Source organism: Acomys russatus, chromosome 1, assembly GCF_903995435.1.
Source record: "Acomys russatus chromosome 1, mAcoRus1.1, whole genome shotgun sequence".
In the NCBI taxonomy this organism is placed as follows: domain Eukaryota; kingdom Metazoa; phylum Chordata; class Mammalia; order Rodentia; family Muridae; genus Acomys; species Acomys russatus.
Genome location: NC_067137.1, coordinates 21958010 through 21964009, shown reverse-complemented (window position 1 = coordinate 21964009; position 6000 = coordinate 21958010). Strand labels below are relative to the sequence as shown.

Genomic DNA, 6000 nt, shown 5'->3' with positions numbered 1-6000 from the left:
TATTCAGCAGCTAGGCTTCCTGGGAGCGAGGCAGCCTACGCCAGGCTCCCCTGCTCTGTATTCTTGTGTCTGTCAAGCTGACTCCCCTCTGAGAATATGGAGGGGGTCACCTAAAAAATTCTTAGTCTTTGGGCGAGCGGCGACTTTTAGGAAAGGCTGTATAAAATCAATGAGACCTCTGCTCCTCCCCATGTGCCTTGGAGGGTGGGCTGCAGAGGGGCGCAGGAGCAGGGACATGCACAGAAAGAGAGACTTCAGAGTCCCCAAATGTTGGGCAGAGGAATGTGGCTGGGGGTTGGCACCCTGGCTTTATGTTACAGAAATATTTCTGGAGAGATAAACAGAGGGCCTGTTTTGTTTTAGACAAACCCCTATGCTTTTTAATCCTAACATTAACTCTATGAGTACCATTTTATAGACGGGGAAACTGAGGCTGAGCAAGGCTGAGTCCTGTTCATAGGGCACGAGACAGCACCAGCAGAATCAGGGTCAGACCTAGCTGCTGTTGCTGCCTAGCCCTACCTGGCCTTTTGCCTATGGAGGCAAGCTAGTGAGCAGAGGCCCATGGGACCCAGAGGCCGTGCACATAGGCTTTCCTGCTTATGGCTCCTGCCTCAGTCTGCTATACATTTCTTAATGCAGCCACTACACAGGGTAGCCCAGTTGGCTCCAGCATGCTTGTATACTACCCAACCCTGTCACCCCCCAACCTCATGGCCCTAGAGGACAGGTTTGCCGCTGGGGCACGCCCGGCCCCCAGGGGAACCACAGGGGAAATGAGACCGAGGGGAAAAGTCTTAGCTCTATCTCTCCCCCACACAGGGACTTGGGCTTCTTCAGAGAGTGGTTGCCATGCAGCGGTGTTTATTCAAGAGGAGCCTGGCAGAGAGCAGGAGTGTGCCAGCGGCGGCTGTGGGCTTTCTTGCTCCTGCTTGGACGGGAGGCCGTGGCCTAGGGCTCCAAACCTGGGCCAGGGCCAAGGCAGGCCCGGTGGGTGCTGCCTCAGCCTTGCCTCCCTCCACACAGGGACAGCATTATCTCCAGAGAGACTAAGGACCCTGGATTCCTCCACTGACAGGGGGTTGGCCTCTGGATGGAGAGGTGAGAGGGAATGGTGCTCACTGAGCTGTTGGGATGGGAAGGCCGAGCCTCTGAAATCCTTCAAAGGGGAGACAAGATCCTGACTCAGAGCAGGCAAAAAGAGCGCGGTGAGGGCAAAGGGAAGCTGCGTCACATCACGGTAGGAGATCCCTGGGCCTCTCTCAACGTGGCCGGACTTGCTGCTGTCTGACTGGTAACAGCCAGGGAAGCAGGGTTGCTCTCGAGTGCTCCCTTCCCAGGGTTGTGACCTTAGGTAGTGGGTGGTTCTGCTCCTCCTGGATAAATTCCCTGGGGGGGCGGTGTGTGCTGAGAATGAAGGTGCCAGCAGGGGTGGGGACAGTACTGTGCTTGGGGACCAGAGCACCAGTGAAGGTTGGAAAGATTCTGCTTTGGGTTGGACTCTACTCGTGCTGGGCATGTGGGATACTTCTGAGCCTCGGGTTCCTTGTCTGTGAAGCCTCTCCTGATCCTGGTTTTGAGAGTAGAGACAGAGGGGGTGACACTTGGCCAGCCTATGGGCAGAATGGACCTTTTGTTCTTGAAGCCATCACCAAAGTGGAGATCAGCGTATTTCTTGCTTGATCGATTTTGGTCTCCCAACACTGCGTTTCTACTGGCTACCATCCAGGTGGAGGCCCGCGCTATTGGTAGGGGATCTGGAAGGGCGATTGTGTTTATTTGTCTTTTTTGAGGCAGGGTCTCGTGTAGTCCAGGCTGGCCTCAGACTTGCTGTGTAGCTGAAGATGGCCTTGAATTTCCGGTTCCCCTGTCTCTACCTCCAGAGTGCTGCTGTCACAGGTGTGTGCCACTCTGCCTGAGTCTCAGAAGCGTGAGGGGTAAACAGGGCTTCTGTCTGCCTGGGCATCAGTGAGGTAGCCATAGACCAGGCTGGCTACTGGGCCCAGGTGGGGAAGTGATGGGCCCATAGTCAGGACATCTTAATTTAAGCAAGTTCTATATTGTTCCCATAACTGGCTGAAGCTCAGTCCAGGGAGCAGCAGATTTAACTGAAGCAGAGAGAATATGGCGGAGGATAAGGGACAGGAGGATGTCAACCTGGGCTCTGAAGAGACCTCCCCCCTCCCTCTGAAGGGAGTAGTATCCTCCCATCATTCCGCAGGGCCACCGTCATTGCAGACAGTCAGGTATACAGTTTATGATCCACAGACAGGTTCTGGAACAGCTACAGTGAATGCTGACCAGGTTGGCCTTGAACTCACAAAGATCCCCCTGCCTCTGCTTCCCCAAGGGCTGGGATTAAGAGAGTGCACCACCGTGCCTGGCTTCCTAGCTCCTTCTTGTTTTACTACACAGCCCTATCACCCATGTTTGCATTCCCAGGGCCCCAGTTGACTCTTGCCTTCTTTTTAGTACTTTGTAAGCAGAGCCATAGCCAGCCGTCTTTTGGGGCCTGGCTTCCTCCACTAGACTCGCTGCTGCCGTCATCTGTGGCATCCGTTGTGGTCATTTATTTTCCCTGCTGTGTCATGTGACAAGCCCTCTACAGCACATCCTTCCAGATTCCTGGTGAGCGTTAGGATTGCTCTCACATTCGGTGGCTTCTCCCCTGGACCATGTACACAAGATTGCTTGTGGGTGGACACCCAGGGGTGGAGCTGCTGGTGTGGCGTGCGGACATCTTGAGTTTTGTCAGAGAATGCCAGCCAGAGTACAGGTAAAGGACCGTGCCAGCTTGCTTGCAGCCAGCATGGGTTCACATTCACTCTCCACGCATGCCAGCATCTGGTACCACTTCTCATCTTAATGCGTGCCAATCTCTGTAGAGTAGTGGCCGTACCATATACCGGAGGGATGTGCATCACCCTGGCTTTTCCTCTTCCCCATTTTCCTTTGCCTGTAGGTCTTGCTTTCCTCCACTCTCTACTTTTTTTCTTTTCCTTTTAATTTTTTTTAAAAAAAAAATTTAATTTCTTATGTGCATTGGTCTTAGGATGTCAGATCCCCTGGAACTGGAGTTACAGACAGTTGTGAACTATCATTTGAGTGCTGGGAATTGAACCTGGGTCCTCAGGAAGAACAGCCAATGCTCTTAACCACTTGAGCCATCTCTTCAGCCCCTACTCTCTGCTTTCCGAGCCCTGCCCTGCACGCAGGTGTGGGCTGCTGCTTTGCCTCTGTTCCCCCTGTTCCTGGAAGGTCAGTCTCCAGCCAGTGTTGTTACTTCTTTGCTGTTGGTTTTTGTGATGCAGGGCTCGAGGCAGTGTCTGGAAGCTGTGATTTCCAGTTGGCCTACTTCAAACCTTTTGGTTCTCAGCCCTACTCATCTTTTTCCTCACCCTGGGATTTCCCTTTAATCCAAGGTTAGAAGGACAGCTGACATTCGTCTTTAAATTATTCACTTATTGTGAGGATGCATATGCATATGGTGTCTGTATGTGGGTGCCGATGAGCCTCAGCACATGCGCAGAGGTCAGAGGGCTGCTTACAAGAGCCAGATCTCTCCTCCCATTATAGATTCTAGGGACTGAACTCAGGTCACCGGACTTGAGCTGCAAGATCTCCTACCCCGTGAGCCATCTTGTTGGCTCAACAGTTGGCTTTCTCATGATGGGTCTTATTGTTTTTAAAATTACATGTGTTATCTGTATTACCAGTATTACCAGTAGGCCTGGCTAGCAATCAATCAAGACACAGACACTTGTTGTATTTTAAAATAGCCTTAGTTAACCTGGAGCAGGGCAGATATCAATCCTCTAAACTACCTCCCATAGTGGGGCAGGCATGGAATCCCTGCCTCAATCCCATGCCGTCTGCTTCCAATTACTTCTATCAAGCTACCTCCCATCCATAATCCCAAATACTTGCTAATATTCTTCATCTGGGCTGGATTCTCCATCCACACCGGCCATATGCTTCTCCTCCAGCTAACTCATGGTGGCCTTCCTCTCTTCACTTCAGGTCTCCTTCTCCCGCCGGCAGTCTTCTTCCCAGAATTCCTCTCTCTAGCCCCACCTATGTCCTGCCCTGCCCAGGTGGGGTGGCTTTTTATTAAGCAAAAGGTGGGTCAGACAGAAAGCTGTAATTAGCATTAAAATACACCAGACCACCCCCCCAACAGGGTCTTTGGGAAAAGGACAGAGCTGTAGCCAGAAGTTCCCTGAGGGTCTTGCTGGACCTTTGTTGGGAGCCCTAGGGGAAGCAAGCTGCTCCGACTTTGCTTGGACAGATATTTCATCCCTTTTCATCCTCTTCTGAACCTCTGGGAACTGGCACATGCCTTTGGACCACAGCTGGATACCTTGAGCCTCAGAGATAGGCAGAGTCCTTGCACAGCCAAACTATGTAGGAGGCACATCAGGTATTGCTGTGCCCTGGTGACCATTGGGGAGAGAGAGAGAGAGAGAGAGAGAGAGAGAGAGAGAGAGAGAGAGAGAGAGAGAGAGATATCTTGGTGGGAGCTGGAGAAGGAAGTTGCCCCGTCCTCACTGAGGCCTTGCCAGCTGGTCAGCACCCTGTGTCTGGAAAGGTGTACACCTAGCATTGGCTCCCAATAGCCTGTGTTTGCATTGATGACTGGATGCTGGGTCCCCTCTGATGTTCACAGCAAATCCCACCCCCTCCCCATAAATTAGAACTAAAGGAGAGCCTTTGTGGGGGTCATTAAATTCAAAGAAAGTCATGATGGTGGAGTCCCCTATGAGATGATGGGTGCCCCACGAGAAGAGACCAGAGAGCCTCTTCTTTCCCTGCTACGTGGAAACACACTAGGAAGAGCCCTCTGCAGCCCAGCAAGTCCCCAGCAGGCCCTGGGTCATTGAACACCTTGACCTTGGCCTTTCCAGCTGGAAAGCATGTGAATTTTCTATCTGCTATCTAAGGCTGTACCCTGTAGGCTTCAGCAGAGCAGCTGCAGAAGGCTGGACAAACAAGGGAAGGGGGTAGCTGATCTCCAACCCTCTCCCAGCTTGAACCGTCATAGCAGGTGCAGCAGGTGCAGGCAGATGCAGCAGGTGCAGGCAGGTGCAGCAGGTACAGGCAGGTGCAAGCAGATGCAGCAGGTGCAGTAGGTGCAGGCAGGTGCAGCAGGTGCAGCAGGTGCAGGCAGGTGCAGGCAGGTGCTGCAGGCTCAGGCAGCTGTGCTCAATGCCTTGTACGTGTTTGGAGTCATCTCTCATTTATATTGCATCAACATGACATGCAAAAACGGGGTTGCACCCAACAGGTTTTGAATTTTGTAAACAGGAACAGAAACTAGGAGTCCTGTTGTTATCAGGGTCGCAGCTCAGCTATGCATGTCCTCCTGTGACTTAGAAAAAGATGCCTCTAAACACCACTAAAAGGCCGTCCTCGTGTGCACTGTCCAACCTGGACAACTGGGCACAGCATCTGTGCTTGTCACTCGCCTTTGTTGATGTTCATGAGTAGTGTCAACGCTGTGTTCCTGTCCTCATAGGATTATCTATATCCCTTCTGTTTGGTTTCAGTGCTGGGGATCAAATCCAGTGTATCATGGACACTGTATTGAGCTACATCCTGAGCTCTTTTGGCCCCATGAGTCTCATATCAGACTTTCCTAGGTGAGAGGTTGGGGAAGGTGTTCAAATGCTACGGTCCTAGTGATGGGTACATATGGCCTTTCTTCCTCCCTCATCTCAGTCACCCTTCCTTCACTCCCCTAACACACACACACACACACACACACACACACACACACACACACACACACACTGGAGGTCACATTCCTTGGCTCTGTGGGGCATTGAAAAAAAGAGTAGGTAAGGTGCTGTTTGTGGGTGTGGGATGTGTGTGGATTCTTGGTGGCATGCTTGGTCCTGTCTCAGGAGGTCACTGTGAGGTTACCAGCCGCTACAGACCATCCTCTTTAAATGAGTCCCCTGGCACCAGATCTGTTGTTATTTTAAGTGCCCTGCTCCAGCC

The 6000-nt window shown here is 52.1% G+C and overlaps 1 protein-coding gene across 1 annotated transcript in view; it reads left to right on the top strand.

Annotated features, from left to right (window-relative positions):
* The first annotated feature begins 860 nt into the window (after window positions 1-860).
* Togaram2 (TOG array regulator of axonemal microtubules 2) overlaps window positions 861-6000 on the top strand; it is a 58385-nt gene continuing 53245 nt past the window's right edge. Inside the window, exon 1 of the mRNA XM_051170081.1 lies at window positions 861-1101. The gene's annotated coding sequence lies outside the window, so the exon portion shown is untranslated. The remainder of the gene's footprint in view (window positions 1102-6000) is intronic.